The sequence below is a fragment of the Notolepis coatsorum genome (assembly GCF_963971535.1).
Source record: "Notolepis coatsorum genome assembly, chromosome: 8".
NCBI lineage: Eukaryota > Metazoa > Chordata > Actinopteri > Aulopiformes > Paralepididae > Notolepis > Notolepis coatsorum.
Window position 1 is genome coordinate 119441856 of NC_140172.1, and position 20455 is coordinate 119462310.

Below are 20455 nucleotides of genomic sequence, written 5' to 3' on the forward strand. Positions count from 1 at the left end.
CTTTTATCTGTGGACCCCAGGAAGAGTAGTTGTCACATAGAATAAATGTCAACATACTGTATATATGATATGACAACACTCTGAAGGCAGCAGGGGAGGTGGTATATAGACATGGAAATACAGCTGCAGTTGATGAATGTGGAAAACAATGGGTTTTTTTCTTTCATTATTGGAAAACTAGTGTAGATCATGACAGAGTGAGGTATTGGCAAAAAAACATTCACCGGAGTATCATCTCACGTACGAGACAGGAACAGCATACAACTGAAATGGTTAAGCAGCATTTTGACCTCAATAGGGATGGGCATGCATTTGGATATATGTTGAAATTCAGCAAAGCCTGCAGGATTTTTAAAGACCCCAACCACCCCAACCACAAACTGTTTGAGCTGATGCTGTCCGGAAAACAGTACCACAGCCTCAAGGCCCGGACCAGCAGACTCTGGGACAGTTTCCCCCCCCCAGGCAGTCAGACACATTAACAAATAACACTAATAGCCGGCTACCCTGTGTGTGACTGTGGTATTGTAATCTAGTGCTATCTTATCACTGTTTCTGTTGCTGATTTGCACACACTATAATATACAAACAGGCTATACAAATCATGGGCCGTAAACCAATGCGATGGCATCACTGCAGTATTTTGAGTAAGCACAATCTTTTCACGTTTGAATTTTTTTCAATGTAATGTAATTTTCTGTAATATTAGACTAGTTTTTAAATGTTTGCACAATCATGTCTCATCTTTATTTTCTGGACTGGTGGTTAGACGTTGTAGGTCTAGCAGAGCAAACACACAAGCTTCCAATAATGGTGACTCTACTGTTCCCATGTGAAATTTGGACAGTCTGCCTTCTCTGTTAACACTATGATCGTCGCAAACGAGTTTTCACGTCATTCCGAGCCATGCTCATTCTGCCGAAGACGCCGTAATTCGTCTTTGATGTCAATATTTAAAAAATCTGTCATCGAAATCATATTTCCTTTCCGGAGCCCTGAGACACAGTGCAAAGCTCCACTCAACTCTCTAGCGGTTCAAGAGCGCCATCTGTTGGCCGATCGGCAGATCGCCAGCCGGAAATTAACCTTTGAACCGGTAGTGCTCATCCATATGTGGTCCGGGTACTCGCTATCGTTAGAGAGACTCCGTATTGACACAGTGAACATCGATCGGTGCAAATAACTCGAAAAAACAACATGATTTGGACGTATATACTATTATACAACCTGGAAATGGATCGGGCATTTCTCCATCCCATAATAGAAACAATTCTGTTCCACGCTCATCTGCCAGCGGCACGAGGAAGCCACTGTAAGATTCAGCGTTATTTTCTAACGTCTTCTATACTAACTGATCTGATGAACATATGACCCACTCTGGATGAATCATCTAACGCTGCCCACGGAATTATAAACGATCCCCCGCCCATCCGGTCATCATCAGATGATGCGTAGAAACTTCTAGAACCACGTCCAGTTGAAACTTTTTATCTCGCACAGATTCCTACCAAACTGTATTTGATCATCAATATAATGCATTTAGGGCTATAAATCACGTTCTGAAGAAAGCTGCAGAAAACGATAAAAACATACTTTAGACCATATTTTAGTATGAATATGTGAATGAAAAAGTTTAACGTTGCTACACCCTGAACAATACATATAGGACATTGAATGGGCCATAATAATTAATAATAATCTGAGCTTTGACAACCACGTTTTTTTTTTTATTCAATTTCTTTTTGGGCTTTCTGTTTTATTTCACCCATCCCAATTTAGTCGTTATGCCAATTCCCTTCCTGGTCATTGCGCGCATTGCCCCACGGAGGGTGTAGAACTACCACATAACTCCTCCGATACATGTGGACTTGCCAGACGCTTCTTTTCACCTGACAGCGAGGAGTTTCACTGGGGGAACGTAATGCGTGGGAGGTTCACGCTATTTCCCCCAGATCCCCTCCCTGCTGAACAGGCGCCCCAACCGACCAGTAGGAGTCGCAGTTTACAATGACCAGGACACATACTCCACCGGCTTCCCACCTGCTAACACTGCGAATTGTGTTATTAGGGATGACTGACCAAGCCGAAGGGACAGCTGGATTAGATCCCAGAGACAACCACGTTTTTCTTTGGTTTTTTTTGGACAGTGTAAAACTATAAATGATGTTGCCGGTGATGAAATGCAAACACAAACTGTGTGTGTGTGTGTGTGTGAGAGAGAGAGAGAGAGAGAAAGAGAGTGGGAGATGTGTGTGTAAGTGCTATTACTTTTCCAGTACAATAACATCACACTCAATATCATGTTGTTACATGTGCAACATAAGTGTTTCATCAGGCAGCATTGTCCTAACCGTTTGCCCAACTCAGAATATCAATAATAAGTACAGTATATGAAAAATAAATTAACCACTGAAGAGCTATATTATGAAGCATTTTAAAGTGTGTGTGTGTGTGTGTGTGTGTCCCCTGTGATCCAGCAGGAAGGGGAGCATGATACAAGGTGTGTTGGTGCAACACTGTAAACAATGTCAGCTTTGATAAAAAAAATAATAAAAGCTTTACCTCTCTGCCACGTCTGTGGAGGAACTTGTGCAGCGCAGCATCACGCTGTGCCTCGACGCAGCTGTCTGGAGGACTACCACACTAACGTGGTCACATTGGACTTCCAACAGACAGTTATCGAATGGAAGATATAAAACACTTGAGTTGACGAATGAGTGGGAGGAGTTCAAATATGATTTAGTTCAGACCGAGCTGCCCTATTGTCTGTAACTGTGGAAAACTGAGATATAATAATATTGGTGAATATTGGAGAACATTCCCTTCTGTTACCTGTGCATGTGGTACAGTATATATACTCTCCTCTCTTGGTAAACAATAATGTTATCTGTGCATGTGGTATATACTGTACTCTCCTCTTGGTAAACAATATTTTTCTTGTCATACTGTTTCATGCAACTTTGGCAAAATAAAACCCCAATGTCTTTTTTGGGAGCACAGATTATTTTATCACTACGGAGCAGCTGAGGAAAGAAAAAAGATCCATGTGCAAATATGGACTCTCGTTTTAGAAGTGTTCATGGTTTATAAACTGTGCTCTCGGATTACGAATCCATGGCCATGAAAAATCAGAGGGCACAGTTGGCACGGATTTGCAATCCGAGGGCACGGTTTACAAATCTGAGAGCACCGTTTATAAACCTCAGCTGACCCCAGGGGGGGGGGGGGGGGGGGGGTGTATATCACACTAGTACTGTGTACTGGGACCCCTGGAGCTATCAAGGGCCCATCTGGACAGGAGAAAATATTACTTTCCCGCCTTAACTCTCTTTTTTATTTTATTTGTTTCATTCTAAACACTTGCCTGTGTCTCTTTGGCACCGCTGCCTACGTTATAAATGCAATGACGATCGAATCCCGACAGGTGGCAGTATCGCCTACCTTTTGAACTGGGTCTCTAAGGTGTCTTTCAGTGCCTCGCTACCTCCGGCTGCAGGAATCCCTTCCCCCTCAAAGTATTAGCACAGGTTAGCACACAGCCATCTGTCGGAGATTTGCTCGCCTGAAACCTGCATGGTACCAGATGGATTATTCATTTTGGAGTACCTTCTGACTAAGGTACAGTAAGGTCTATTTTACCGAACCTAAAACATAGGGCTGTCAGTTTATCGTGTTAATTAGATTAATTAATTACACAGCAAATTATCACGTTATGAACATTTACTCAAAATTTATTAAAAAAAGAAAAAAAAAGTTTTGATACTTATTAAAAAAAAATCGAATAATTATTTAATCTCATTCATTCCATAAGACCGTAGAATAAACATTTACAACCTTTTTTTTAAATGGCCATTTGCATGTACTTGGTATCTGATTATAGGGACATCTATGGATCTCAGTAGGGCTGGGCGATATGGCCTAAATATGATATCACGATATTTTCTGACCTTTCGGCGATACACGATACACATCACGATGTTTTTCTTTTTTACCCCAAACAATTCATTATGAGGCTTACCAAGACAGTATTTGATTTTGCAAGCTAACATTAAAGACAAAATAAAATACCCATGCATTTAGCATTTTTATATTATATATTAGATTTAGATTATTAGATTATATATTGCATATATTTAGCAATGAGATATTATATGATTTAGATATGAAATATGATGAATTGAAAATGGGGGACCCTGATGTAAACAAGACTAAAGTCTTTCTCTGGTCTGCATCCCCTTAACAATTGTATGTATTGAGCTGTACTGTACCCATTCTGCAATATGTTAATAAAGTTTTAAATCAATCAATCAATCAATCAATCAATCAATCAATCAATCAATCAATCAATCAATCAATCAATCAATAGCATTTTAATGAAACTACTGTATATATGTATGTCTCTAAATGTTTTGATGAATTGAAAATGGAGGACCCTTATGTAAAAAAGTCAAAAGTCTTTTTCTGGTCTTCATCCTCCTGTACTGTATTGTACCCATTCTGCAACCCTTTAACAAAGTCTTCACTCATTCATTCTGACGGAAACATATAATTTTGATTGACAGTCGAGTCTGCCAATTACGTCACAGCGCTTGCACCCGCCCTGCTGTTCTTAGCACCAATCGGCAAGCTCCTAGCTTTTTACTTCCTGAATGTCCTGTGGCTGAACAACGTCAACAAGGCTACTAACGTTAGCTCCCCGCGGCCGTCGAGTAGGAGACCAGTGCTAAACAGGATGACTAAATGAGGCATAATGATTTTACTACAACGAATGTTATAATAAAAGCCTTTCCATACATCTGTCTGATTGAAAACTTTATTAACAGACCGCGGAATGGGCATATCTCAGCACGGGCTGAGATATGAACGAGTAACGTGTGGACAGATTGACGCGACACAATCCTCTTGGGCAAAACATCACGATATCCACGATACGTTGAAAAAGTGTATCGTTAATGAACTGTACCCGATATTTATATAATATCGTCATATCGCCCAGCCCTAGATCTCAGGGAATGTATTCCCAGTGTCAGAAATACTGTGTCTGTTACTAGGCCCGCCAAGCTGTCTCTAAATCATCCATTCAATGTCTATTATTATCTATAGTCTCTGGGGGTTCGATTTGACCCCCACCTGACCTTCAACATCCACATAAAACACCTCTGCAAGACCTCATTCTATCACCTAAAAAATATATCAAAACTCCGTCCCACTCTAACCCTGTTAGATGCAGAGAAGCTTGTCCATGCCTTTATCTCCTCAAGACTGGACTACTGTAACGGACTCTTCATCGGGATTCCTGGCAAGAGCATCCAGAAGATGCAATACATCCAGAACAGCGCTGCCAGGATCCTGATGAGAGTCCGTAAACACGATCACATAACCCCCATCCTCCACTCACTACATCCCGGATCAATTACAAAATCCTGATGCTCACCCATAACTGCATAAACGGACACGCACCAATCTACCTTCAGGAACTCATCACTCCACAATCCTCCACCCGCACCCTCAGATCTGCAGGTAGCCTGCTCCTTCAGGTCCCCAATACCATGACCATGGGTGACCGAGCCTTCTGCGCGGCTGCACCACGCCTGTGGAACAGCCTCCCCATCCAGCTGAGGGCACCACAGAGCCTGGACTCTTTTAAAGCAGGCCTGAAAACCTATCTGTTCAAAAAGGCTTTTGACTGTTTTTATTCTGTTTTTTTTATTTTATTTTTTTTACTAATAACATTGTGTTTTAACCCTGTAGTGTAGCACTTTGGGATCCCAGCCAACAAAAAGTGCATTACAAAATCAATCTATTATTATTATTATTATTATTATTATTATTATTATTATTATTATTATTATTATTATTATTATTATTATTATTATTATCTCTTGTTATAACTTGTAGCAGAGTGGCCTATTGTCTTACCACTTCCAGTGCCACGCCTCTTACTCCTCATTGGCACCTCATGCCACCCATTAACCCATGTAAACGGTCACCTTGTTTGTAGAGCTATAACCATATTCTATATTATAGCTATGGATACAGTACTATAGTCATTTGACACTGGGTTTCTTCCGGTCAAGATGCAAAAAAGATAACAATTTCCATCCATACTGTTACGGACGGTGTCCTTATGTATATGTATAGAGGGAGTAAAGTATAATATCTGTTGTGTGTGTGTATATAGGCATGTTTTGGTTGTTTTGTTTTTGTCTCCCTCCTGTGTAACATATCCCATTCTCAGGTGTCTCAGTTCCAGCAACAGCAGCAGCAGCAGCTGAGGCTCGTCAGGCAATCAAGCTCCACACTTCTTCATATACCACATTGTGTGCAGTGTTAGGGAGCTTCCTGAGGGACAGAGGATGGCGTCGGTGAGAGGAGGAAGGCACGGAGGAGGGTTGGACCCGGTCGCTCGGAGAGGGAGAGGGAGAGGGAGAGAGAAAGCGGAGTCGAAGCAGGGCGGGGGAGGGTCTGAGAATTGGGAGGAAGTGTGTTGGCGGATGGACGAGAGCATAGACGAGAGGACGCTGGCGCGGAGTTTGGAAGTTGATGACAGAAAGTTATGCGGAGAAGTGGAGGCGGCTCCGGAGTGGAGGGTGGGATCCCGTTGTCTTGCTGTGTTGTCGGAGGACGGCGAGGGGTTCCCGGGGGTTGTTTCCTGGATCGATGGTAAAAAGTGCCGGGTCGAGTTAGACGGCTATATCGGTTACGAGGAGATGGATGTGGCCGCCTTGCTGATCCATGATGGACTGCTTTCGCCGTTGGGAGCTGGGGCGGGTAGTGAGAGCGGGGTAGGTGTCGGTAGGGACGGGGATGGTAGTGACAGGAGAAGGGAGTCAGATGGTGAAAGTATGGAGGGGGGTGAGAGCGGGGGAGAAGGGTGGAGTAATGGATAAAGAGGAAGAAGGGTAGGGGAGGTAGCTCGAGTGGGTCAGAATTGATTCATATAGTGGTTAGGTTTGAGGGGGAGGGGGGAGTGCGGAAGTTAGGGTTTTTCAAGTTGCCCAAACTCATAGATAAGCAATTAGGGGAGGTAAAGTATGCGAGAGTCTTGGAGGATGGGAATCTGGCTGTAGGGTGTGTTAGTGTGGATCAGGTGGAGAGGGCTAGGAAGATGAGGAGCATTGGAGGGGTGGATATAAGTAAGGTAGTGAGAGTGGGGGAGAAGAGGGAGGGTGGATGTAAGGGGGTGATAGCTGGGGTATCGGTGGAGGTTAGCGTAGAGCAGCTGGTGGAAGAGTTAGGGAGAGATGTGCGTAATGGGAAAGTTAAGGGTGCAGAAAGGATGAACAGGGGGGCAGATAGGGTAGTGACGGAGACGGTTGTGATTAAGTTTGAAGGTGAGGTTGTTCCAAGTAAGGTGTATGTAGGGAATGGGGTGTATAGGGTTAGGGAATTTGTTCAGAGTCCTCTGAGATGTTACAGGTGCCAGGGGTTTGGTCATATAGCAGTTTCGTGTAGGAAGGGACAGAGGTGTGCTAGGTGTGGCGGGGAGCATGACTATGGGAAGTGTGGGGAGGGAGTGAAGCTGAGGTGTTGTAGTTGTGGAGGGGAGCATAGTGTAGCGTTTAGGGGGTGTGAGGTGATGAAGAGGGAGGTAGTGGTTCAGAGTGTTAGAAGGGAGGGTAAGTTATCGTATGCAGAGGCAGCTAGGAGGGTAGGACAAGGAAGTCAAGTTAGGGTGCAGGGGTTTGTAGAAGGGCAGTTGGCAGAAAGGGTAGGGCAGGAGGATAGAGAGAGGGTGTGGGAGGAGAAATTGAGTATTGTGGGCTTCGTGGCAGGGGTAGTTAATACTGCGGCAAAGATTGAGGGTAGAACAGATAGAACGAAAATGATTGTTAGGATAGCGGTTCAACATTTGGGTATGGAAGGTCTGACATTGAAGGAGGTGGTTAGGGAATTGAATAAGGGGGCAGCGGGTGACCAAGGAGTACAGAGTCAGGCAGCAGGGGGCAAGGAGTGTCTCGCAGAGGGGGGCTCAATCGGGAAGTAGCAGCATTAGTTGCACTCCATGAAGGTGAGGGGAATTGGATTTTGTAGGAGGTAAAGGATACCAGTAGATGGCGGCACATACCCTAACAAGTGGTCGGCTGCCGTTCAATCAGAAGAAGAAGAAGAAGGAAGTGTTAGGGAGCTCCCTGGTTCGTTTGGTTGTGGTAACTATTCTGTGTTTTTGTGGGAGAGCGGGTCTTTTGTACAGCTGGTGAAGGCTCTGGCACTTTGTGCTGTTAGTTTGTAGGAAATAGCTTAAGTATTGTTCTTTATTGTAAAGCTGTATCTTTAGTGTTGTGTATTCTGTAGAGCTGTGGCCTTTTAGGCATTTCGGTTGGTGTAGAGCTGGTACATAAAGCTCTGGTTAGGTGTGCTATTGTTTAGTGGAATCCTTGTATCTTTTGATGTTTGTAGCACATTTCTGTTTAACCCTAACCCTGTGTATGTATACTTGTTTCTCTTTTTTGTGTCACCCAGCCTATGGTGATTGCTTTCCTGTATATTAATCTTTTGTTTCGCACACAGGGACAATTGAGGACAGGAAGATACCCTGGGGTCTACATTTTGCATCACGTAGGTGACCTGATGTTAAAGACACCAGCCTTAGAGTGAGCACCGCCACCTGTACTTTTGGGCGTCAGCGCCTGTAAGGGGGGGTGGGATTTGATTTCCTTTTATATTTCATTTGGTGCCACTGGTAGTCCTCCTTGATCTCTGTTGCTGTGTTTATAAATAAATATTATTATTTTTGCAAACTGTGTCCATGGTTTTGTGTCACTGCCCCCTCACCTACCCTGTCTGTGGCTTAGTGTTGCGTCCCCTTACTGGGGTGCGTAACACGTACGTTCCTGTTATACCGTGGTGAATATAAGTATGGCTTGAGAGTGGTTTATCGTAATCCATGAAATGCTGAGTTATAGCCCTACACGCCGATTACATTGTAGACACTAGCATTCCTCGCCTGAACCCGCTATTGTTCCGGATTCAAGTCCACATAATCGGTATTATGTTCCATCATGAATGCATGAAAGGTGGAGGGGGGTCGTTTCTGATTATTCAAGCATCAGTAACGGCATTCGCATTGAACACTAGAAACGGTTACCAGCTCGATCGCTATGAAAGCATTGCAGGATCAAGCTAGAATTTACGTCAAATCGCTCTTACCTTTGGCCGAAAGTAATCCAAAAAGAATATTCCAATTTCTTGATTGCCATCTGGTAGATCCAATCCCCATTTGCTCGACGTTATAAACGACCATAACATACGGATCAAGCATAGTTGACGGGCTTCGATGTAACCGGCTGAACTGCGCTTCGCCGAGAACAAAAAATGAAATCCGAGACATGGGGTCATTCCACAGCTGAGGATACAATGTTAGAAATGTAGCTCGATACCGCCGCCTGGTAGGATGCGGCCGGTACTGCACCTTTGGATTCCCACTATGCATTTTTCAGCCAACACACAGCAGAGATTGAATAGGGTATTAAAAGTGAAAAAAAAGGAAAAACTATCCAGAAACGTGTTAACACGTGAATGGCACTCAACCGTTGGCCGTCAGAAACGTGTTTCAAGTTTCTTTAATAGTTGTTATACAGAAGTACAGAATACTTTTATACAAAATGCTTCTTACTGTTATGCTCCAGAGACTGTGCTAGACAAGATAAGTATGAAATAAAATAAAGTAGCATGTAAAAAGAAGTAAAAATAGAGGTCACAGTGTTCAGTATAGACATATGTACAATGTTCGATGCAGACTAGAAGTAACTGAGTTACCATACAATATACAATATACTATGCAATATACTAATATACAATATACTATATAGTGCAAAGCAGAAATGGGATGAGGTACAATTTAGGTACAATTTACAGTAAGGTGTACGAGTTGTAGTGCAAATCCTTTACCAATAAATATAAAGTGTATTTAGGTGATCTAAAGTGTGGAGAGTGGGTGCTGCAGTGTGTTGTTTGTTTAAAGTGAGTGTGTGCGTGTGGATGTGTGTGCTGTGTGCATTTGATGGTTGTTGCATAGTGTTTATTGTTCGTTGAGCAGCCTGATGGCCTGGGGATAGAAGCTTCTTCTGAGTCTTTCTGTGCTCGCCTTGAGACTCCGGTATCGCTTGCCTGACCGCAGCAGTTCAAAGAGGCAGTTGTTCGGGTGGCTGGAGTCCTTGATGATTATCTTAGCCTTGCCCCTGCACCGCTTGTTGTAAATGTTCTGGAGGGTGGGAAGCCCCCCTCCAATTGTGCGTTCCGCTGAACGTGTCACTCTTTGTAGTCTGCTTCGGTCTTGTGCAGTGCTATTCCCAAACCAGGAGGTGATGCTGCCAGTCAGGATGCTCTCTATTGTACATGAGTAGAAGTTCTTAAGGATCTTCTTACTGACTTGGAACTTCCTTAGGCGCCTGAGGAAGTAGAGGCGTTGTCGTGCCTTCTTCAAAACACTGTCAATGTGTGTGGTCCATGTCAAGTCCTCGGATATGTGGGCTCCGAGGTACTTAAAACTGTTCACTCTCTCAACCGGTGCCCCGTCGATGCTGAGGGGGCTGTAGTCCTTGACCCCCGACCTCCTAAAGTCCACAATCATCTCCTTTGTTTTGCTGACATTCAGGGAGAGTCTGTTCTCCTGGCACCATCCCGCCAGGACCTTGACCTCTTCCAGGTAGGCCCTCTCGTCGTTTGCAGAGATCAGGCCCACCACTACTGTGTCGTCAGCAAATTTGATGATTGTGTTGTTGCTCCACTGAGCCACACAGTCATGTTGTGGCTGCTGTGTGCAGCACATGGGCTATGGCGTCCTCCGTGGACCTGTTGGGGCGGTATGCAAATTGCAGGGGGTCCAGGTTGATGGGGAGGGAGGAACAGATGTAGCCCTTCACTAGCTTCTCAAAGCACTTCATGGCTATGGAGGAGAGAGCTACAGGGCGGTAGTCGTTGAGGCAAGTGGGCGTAGATTTTTTGGGTACAGGGATGATGGTGGACTTCTTCAAACAGGTAGGGATGACAGCCTGTTCTAAGGACAGGTTAAATATGTCAGTGAATACCGGGGCCAGTTGGTCGGCACAGACTTTTAGGACGCGGCCGTAAATCAGTAAATCAGTGATTGGCAACCAATGTGTTAAAGGGGCAGTACTGTACCATAATATCAGCTGAGATGATTGAGGGCAGAGCAAGAGAGAAGTGGGGAGTGAGAGCAAGGAAAAGGCACATTGACAAAACTTGGATTTAGGAATCACAGAAAGCAACATCCACAAGTCTGTTTGGAAGAATTGGTCACAGAGTTCTGAAAGTATCCAGTGGCACATGATGTGGCCGACCAGAGATCCCTGCATCACCAGTAAAGAGAAGACACCAGTGCTGCCAAGCTGATTCTGGAAGGTTCAAAACTCATTCATTATCACCTTTCTTTTTCACTTAAACTGCTTCACTGAATTGTTTCCTGTCTTCAAACCCTCAAATATTTAAGCATTACATCACGCGCAGGAGTGTTATAGGAATTAGATCATGCCTAGGGGTGGTTGCTAGGCCCGACGTGCAGCGGAGGGTCGTTAGACCCCCCTAGGCATGATCTAATTCCTATAACACACGACTACAAGTGGTGTAATGTCTTTTATACAATGGCCGAATTCACCCAACCTTATTGCTATAGAATAAACACAGTAATTGAAGCATAATGGAGATTTATTCAAAACCATCCACAGAGAAAGTAGATCCAATAGTAGATCCACTAGTAGACACCAGAGGGAGCTCCACAAACCATGTTAAACCCAGATAGACAGTACTGCTACATCCAGGGCCGCCTGGGAGAAATGTGAGGCCCTGTGTGAGATTTAAACGCGAGCCCCCCCCCCCCCCCCCCAGAGCAAGGCCAGAGAGATAGAGACACATTGGAAAGAAACAACCCAAAACCAGAGCAAATTGAAATGCTATTTGGCCCTAAACAGAGAGTACACAGTGGCAGAATACCTGAGCACTGTGACTGACCCAATACTAAGAAGATCCTTGACTAGGTACAGACTCAGCGAGCACAGCCTAGCCATCGAGAAAGGCCGCCATAGGCAGACCTGGCTCCCAAGCGAAGACAGACCCACTGCACACAAGATGAGGTGGAAACCGAGCTCCACTTCTTAACAACCTGCCCACTATACCAAGACATACTTCCCACAAATTGCAAACACCCAAAGAGACTTTGAAAACATCGACAATAACTCAAAACTCCCATACCTACTGAGAGAAATACAAGAATGTGAAATAAAGCCCATTTGAATTGAAGAGAGAGATAGATAGAGCATGTCTGTGTGTGTTAGATAGAGAGAGAGCATGTCTGTTTGTGTGTGTGTGTTAGAGAGAGAGCATACATATGTGTGTTAGAAAGAGAGAGAAATATATAGAGAGAGAGCATGTCATTTTGTGTGTTAGAGAGAGATATAGAGCATGTCTGTGTGTGTTAGAAAGAGAGAGAGAGAGAGAGAGAGAGAGCATGTGTGTTTGTGTGTTAGAGAGAGAGAGCATGTCTGTGTGTGTGTTAGAGAGAGAGCATGTATGAGAGAGATAAGCAAAGATGAGCCCCTAAAGGATATTCAACTTTTAATGGAAGAACAAAACAGAAGGAAAAGATAACTTCACAAAGGCAACATGAATATACATAGATCCAAAAGGACAAAGATCAACACTTAAATCCAAAGAGAAGAGGGTCTATACCAGAGAAAACAAAGTAGCAAGGAGCCAATGGCCAACATCAGCTAAATAGGCTAACTGCAAATAGAGTAGCCAGGTACTGACACCAGGCCACACACCGTTAGCTACTACAACAGCTAGCCGGCCCGTTTGGCTCAATATAACGTTAGCTACGTTAGCTAGCCGGCCCGCTTTGGCTCAATATAACATTAGCTACAACAGCTAGCCGGCCCGTTTGGCTCCCGAGAGAGAGAGAGAGAGAGATATATCCACGGCGGGAATAGAATAGAGTGCATTAAAAACTCACCAAACGTCCAAGAGGATGGAGACAACCGCGTGGAGTTGACGAAGTTCATCTGCCGAATGACCGTCCTCTTCATCTTGGCATAACAATGCTGCACGCGCTCTCTCTAGGTTAGCTAACGCTAGTTAGCCTTTAGCTAAGCTAGCTACTAGCCGACATCATCATGGCTATCCCGACTGAACCACACGTTAGCACTCGATATTATAACGTAGCTAAAGCTAACTAGCTGTCCCTGCCTTTAGCTAAGCCGACATGGCTAGCCTGACTGAACTGTCTAACATGCAACAACTTTCATCTTCAGTCCATCTGCCGAATGACCGTCCTCTTCGTCTTGGCTGGCATAACTAAGCATAACCTCCAAAGGTGCACGGGCGAAATAGTCAAACGCAGCTGACGCACGCCGGCGTACACATGATGTAACCCCTCCCTTCGTTGAAACCAATAGTATGTCTGCTGCAGAGCCCCAGAGCTCCAATAGTGAGTATGTCTGCTGCAGAGCCGCAGAGCCAGGAACAAGTCAGACACATTCTACAAACGTGTCTAATGTGAAATATATAAGCATATAAGCAAAACTAGATTTTAGGTCTGTGATGAAAAAGGGCCTCGCGGGAAGGGGGGCCTTGCAAAAAATAAAAAAAATTATAAAAAAAATTATAAATAAAAAATATTTTTTTTAATTTATTTTTTGTGCGAGGCCCCCCTTCCCGCGAGGCCCTGTGCGACCGCACTGCTCGCACACCCCCTGAGGCGGCCCTGGCTACATCTATACATTTATGACATACCAGATTTACAAATACAGTACTGTTTTTGTAGGGTGATTATGGTTTATTTACATTGAGGTTCTGGGATCACATGGAGTGTGTTAATACGAAATACCCCCCCCTCCACCCCACCTACCAACCTCCTCCAATGTATAGTTTCTTCGTCAAATGTATATACTCTCTTTTTTAGACTCTTCTTGTATCACAAACAGTACTGTATTTGTAAATCTGGTATGTCATAAATGTATAGATGTAGCAGTACTGTCTATCTGTATGCCATGTATGTCATATATGTTATGATGCATTGAAAATGGGGGACCCTGATGTAAACAAGACGAAAGTCTTTCTCTGGTCTGCGTCCCCTTAACACATTCGGGACGGGCCACGGAGATCTCCGTGTTTCGAGTCCATGCGTTGTGGACAGAGGCACGGATAAATCCGTGGGAAGTTGTTATTGCTTTTATTCCATTTTAATAACCTATTCAAGGTCGCCGAGCGGCACTGCAGATTTACCCTACTCTATGAATTCGACAAGGTGCAATACCAGCCAGATCCTCTTAGGGGCGCTATCGCGATAATGCAGTGTGCCCTGTGGCTGAATGGATCAGTCTTTTTTTTTTCTTTCAATGGAGATTTCAGTAGCAGGATTCTGGATGTGCAGCATGTAGCTTGGATTACGTTTCGAATCGCAGATTTCACCATGCAATAAGGGGATTTATCATCAGCCAATGGACATATCGATCTACCAGATGGCGATCGATAACTGGGAAATCCTCGGGGGGGATCAGCCCGGACCACGGTAAGATCTTTTTCACGTAAATTACAGCCCGATCGGGCATTGTTTTGATAGCCATCCAGGCGATCGGCCTATGTGGCTAGTTAGACGAACACGGTTATTGGTAATCAATAATAATAAACAACGTCCCCGCCCCCCCCCCCCCCTTTCATGCATACATGCTTTGGGAGCGTGCCGATCATATGCAGTTTGAGTTATTTCTGTAGCATCTGTAAAACGGAAATGCCATTGGATATAACGTTAGCAGCTATTAGCGCTATATCTAGCCTTCCAGAAAATATACTAGTCCCAAATCCAGTATAACGCTTATATTCACGGCGCTATAAAATGAGAACCTATTGATGAATTTTTTTTCTTCTTTAAGCCATTTTGAACGGACGGTTTATGGACTCAATTGACAATGAGAATAGACAGATAGCAATACTATAAAGTATAGATTTAGCTGTACAAACAGCCCCATGTTTGTTTACATTCCCCGGTCCTCTTGACATTAATTAGACTCAGCCCAATGGCCCCGAATGTGTTCTATATCATGCTAGCTTCCGCTCAGCGTCATATTGCATATATCTCACTTCAGTGTATATGCACTGAATACATTTCAAAATGCACCTTTACATACCAACATCCGTCTGGCCACACCCCCATCTGCTACCTATATAAGCAGGGGTGGGGCCACACACATCTCCTTCTCAAATTTCACCACAAGGAAGTGCCTGTTATATACACCACTTGACGTGGGAAAGAAAGTATTTATATGAAGAAAGAAAAACAGAAGACAAGGAGATACGTTGACCTTATATCTTTACTTTCTCTCTCACTATTTTCGAGAAAATACAGCGATATTGTCTTCGTCACTGGAGTGTCTGGAAGATGATGATCATTCTGACCTCCACCGGCTTTTTCGTATTAGGGGCTCGCGCCGCTGATATACTCCCCACCTGCAGTCCTCCTTGCTGCGGCTGGATAGGTATTGAACCTCCGGTCATACAGCTGGACTGTGGGAGGCACCGGCTGTTGTGAGAAACCGGTTTGCTTCCGAGCTGGGTGAGTACTGTTTTGCTTGCGAGCACTAGTTGTCTGTTAACGCTATGGGGGTTAGCTGACAATTTTACGAAGGCCGCCCCCGGATTGGGGTCCTCTGCTCGGCTTCTTAAACGGCAGACGGAGGATCTTGGTCTGACGCCCATGATGGTCAACCTAGTGGGCCGCGACCGAGACCTGGTTGAACCCAGGATTCTCTGGACAAGCGGATGCTTCTCTGTCCCGTGCAGGCCCCATCTTTCACATGAATGTGGAAGTACACCCTAAACGAGGAAATGTGGGCATGGATCTTCGTTATCGGAAGATCCATGCTCAAGTCGGCTGCAGCCCGGATGGGAATTGTGCCGGCTCCGCTGTATGTCTGGTAAATCACCGTTGAAAACTGTGTTTGACATTTCTTTTTCTCTTCCCTCTTAGGATGGGGAGGGACTCAGGCGGCGGCCTGTCTGAAGTGTGGCTTATTATGTCGTTGTGTTGAGTTTCCTGGTCCCACGCCCTAAAAAATTGGGCGTGTGCACCGCGGAAATTCCCCCGCCGTCACTGAGCGCGTCTCTATTGGTAAGACTTCTGTGAGTTGTTCAGGTTCCATGTTATGGATCTGTTTCAGGAAGTTGTCAGAGCTCCTCCTCACGAAGCTCCTCCTCAGGGAGAAGTGCCTTCTGTGAGTTCGGACTCTCCTTCCCAGTGAGGGAGCCTCCTCAGAGTTTCAGAGCCTTCTGCTCAGATTGTCAAGGTGAGTAGAACTTCAAAAAGGAGTTCTGCTCTATTGTGTGTGTATTCGATTCAATTCGATTATTGAGTGTGTATTGGTTCAGTACCTCCTCCTCGGAGAGCCCTAACCCAAGTGTTACTCTCCCAATGTTAGTCGTTATGCCAATTGCCAATCCCCTTCCTGGTCGTTGCACACTCTACCCCCTACCGTCGGTCCGGGAGGGCGGAGGCTATCACATGCTTCCTTTCCTCCGACACATGTGTACCCAGCCCACCGCTTCTTTTCCCCTGGCAGCGTGGACTCTCACTGGGAGAGTGTAACGTGTGGAAGGTCACACTACCTTCCCTTGCTGTGCAGGCGCACCGACCGAACTGTAGGAGTCGACCCTCTAACACTGCCAATTGTGTTAGTATGGATGGTCGGCCAACCCGGAAGCACCACAGCTGGATTCGATCCCACTGTCTCTGTGGTGGTAGGCAGACGCTTAGTCTGCTGCACTACCCGGCCGCACCCCGGAAACTTTTTTTTTAAACTTTATTTTTTAGCGTTTATCGCTTTTCTGGTCAAGCATGACCAACAGAAACAGGTTGAAATGGGATGTAGAGCAGGGGAAGACATTCTGAGAAATGACGGCGGGTCCGGGAATCTAACTCGTGTCCCCCAGATCCGTGACGAGCACGGTTTTCCCCGACGCAGAAATAGCGCCAAGATATGCGGTGAGCTACGGGAGCTCCCCCGGAAACCTTTTTTTAAATGAAAACTAAACGAAAACGAAAAAGATCAAAATCGTTTGTCTGGACAAGGCCTTAACACTATGGCGACCGGCGCCCCGCGGCGATTTAGGCCTCAGAGGACAGAGGATTGTAAACAAACCGATGTACTTTCTAAGAGCTTTATATATCATTTATTGTATTGCTATCTGTCCATTCTCATTGTCACTTGAGTGCATAAACCGTGCCTTCATAATGGCTTAAAGAAAAAATAAAAATCCATCGGTTGGTTGTCATTTTATAGCGTTGTGAATATAAGGTATATCGCGCTTTTCATCTAGGCTTTTCTGCAGGAGGCTGCAAAAAAGGCTAAACGTTGGCGCCGTTATATCAAACGCCATTTCTGCTGTATATATACGAATGAAATAAAACAAACTGCGTAGCATTCGGACTATTACAGAGCATCTATGGATGAAATGGGGGCGGCGGGGAACGCCGATCAGTATTATTGATTAGCAATAGAGTGTGCGTTCCGGTAGCCAATGTCAGTAGTCTATCACGTTAGGTTATAAAACAATGTCCAATCCAGCTGTAATTTGGGGTAATATTATCCTACCATCAGGCCATGTGATCGCCGGCAGCATTTCCTCACCAGTCATCGGATTCTGGTAGATCGATATGCACATTGGCTAATCATAAATCCCATTATTCCACGCTGAAAAAAACGTTCGGCAAGCTGATCCAAGATGGAGGGTCTTCTTTTGGAATCAAGGATCTATGATCCGCCCACAGGACTGTAAAAGCATTTTTTTTTTTAAATCCCATCAATGATACTGCAGTGGAGCGATGGCGCCCCTAAGCGGATCTGGCCGGTACTGCATGTTTCGAAAATCAAATATGTGGAAAGATCCTGCTAGTGGATCGGGTACCTAATAAGCGTTATAAATATGGAATAAAACAATAACAACTCGTCACGAGTATATTTGTGGCTCTGGACCACAACGCATGGAATCGAAACACGTATATACTCGTGAACGGACGCCATAGTGTTAAATAAGATGTAGCAGTACTGTCTATCTGTATGTCATGTATGTCATAATATGTTATGATGAATTGAAAATGGGGGACCCTGATGTAAACAAGACGAAAGTATTTCTCTGGTCTGCATCCCCTTAGCAATTCTGCAATCAGGTAATAAAAATGTCAATCAATCAATCAATCAATCAATCAAATCAGATTTTTTTTTTATCTCCACGATTTTTCTTTTGTTTCACAATGAGTCATGACACATTTATTGCATAATCCATGTGTATGTAACGAACTAACATATTCCATTTGACTATCTTTTTTGGAGGATTCGTTCAAAAGCTATTCATACTTCCATTTTTCTATCTATGGCGGATTGATTCAGACAGAAAAAATAAAGTAATTCGGTTGTGGGAGGGATCTGGGGTCACATGGAGTGTGTTATACTAAATAACAACCGGCAACTTCACTGTTTCAGCCAATCAGAATCAAGAAATGTGCATGCCATTGTATAATAATTCATTCAAACCTTTATTCTCGAAAGGACAATTGAGGTCACCCTCATTTTCAATGTCATCGAGACTTTACAGACATTCCAATGCATACATTTTTACAATATAATAATAATAAATGTGAATAACTATCTATATAGCACTATATATCCCAGACTTTACCACATTGCACTTTGACAACCACCTGAATCACTCAAGCTCTCCAGTGTCCCTGTTCTCCCAGCTTCCCCTACAAACAATCTCCAAGCTCTCCTCAGCCACCACTTCAGCCTACCCTCAGCCTGCTACCCCCACATACATTCACTGAACACACACAATCTGAACAGTTTTTGTTTAGCTTATTGCCATTTTTGAGTATTGTTTTATTTGATTTAATCAGAATGTCCAATTAGATTGATTGATCGACATTACTGATAAATACGGGAATGTGATTTATTTATCTGTTTTGCCGTCTTTTGTTTCATTGATTTATCCCCTGTCTAATTGATTGATTTAAATTATTGAACTGCGATTTATTTATTTAGCAGAGTTCAATACAGTATCTATAATTTTAACTAAACTACTGTTTGCCTGCCACTTCTTAGGTTACATTATCACAAGCTAATAGTAAGCTTTTTGCTAATTTAATTTGTTGACAGGTAGGTTTGTTTAGCATGTCGCCCAAAACTATAATTTAATAATTGTCTTTTTATATTTGATTATATTGGGGTGACCATCGCTACAAACTACATATACCATATCACAGCGACCCCTACAGTTCGGTCGGGGCGCCTGCTCAGCAAGGGTAGGATCTAGGGAGAGATAGTGCGGCCTCCCACACGCTACACTCTCCCCGGTGAGAATCTGCACGGCCAGGCTGGCCTGCCGGCTGGCTGCAGAAAGCATGTGACAGTCTCCGGTCTCTCGGACCAACAGTAGGGGAAAGTGCGCAACAACCAGGAAGGGTGGGATGGGAGAAAAATCAGAAAAGGGAGGGGGAAAAAGATAAAAAAAAAAAAAAAAAAAAAAAAACAATAAAATACCGCTTACAGCACCTTAACACTTTGATCGCCATGGTTAAATTCATAATGTACCATCCCTAGCCAGCTCTATTTGTCTATGGAGAAGTTCCCCTTCTTTGCAGGGCTATAACTTTTTAAATTCTATTGGTAAATTGACATTATTATGGCCCATTCAATGTCCTATATCCATTGTTCAGGGTGTAGCAACGTTATACTTTTTCATGCACATATTCATACTAAAATATGGTCTAAAGTATAAGTATGTTTTTATCGTTTTCTGCAGCTTTCTCCAGAACTTGATTTATAGCCCCAAATGCATTATATTGATGATCAAATACAGTTTGATAGCGATCGGTGCCAGACAAAGAATTTCAACTGGAGGTACTTCTAGAAGTTACTACGTATCATCTGATGATGACCGGATGGGCGGGGGGTCGTTTATAATTCCGTGGGCAACGTTATATTATTCACCTAGTGTGGGTCATGATCATCGGAGCAGTTTATATGGAACACGTTAGAAAATAACGTTGAAACTCACCATATCTTCCTCGCGCCGTTGGACGATCAGCTTGGAGTAGACAGTTTCCTGTTGATGAACCATTTCCAGGTTGTATAATACTATATACGTCCAAATAACGTTGTTTATTGAGTTAGGGCGAGCGATTGATTATCCTGTGTGTCGAGACGGAGTCCGGCTAACGATCGCGAGTGCCCGGACGAAATATGGATGAGTACTTCCTGTTTGGCACGTCACGTCCGATCGGCCACCAGATGGCGCTCTTGAACCGTTAGACAGTTGAGTGGAGCTCACCAGTACATCTCATGTCTCCGGAGGAGAAATATGATTTCGATCACAGATTTTTGAAATATTGATATCAAAGACGAGTTACGGCGTCTTCGGCAGAATGAGCATGGCGAGCAAAGACGAG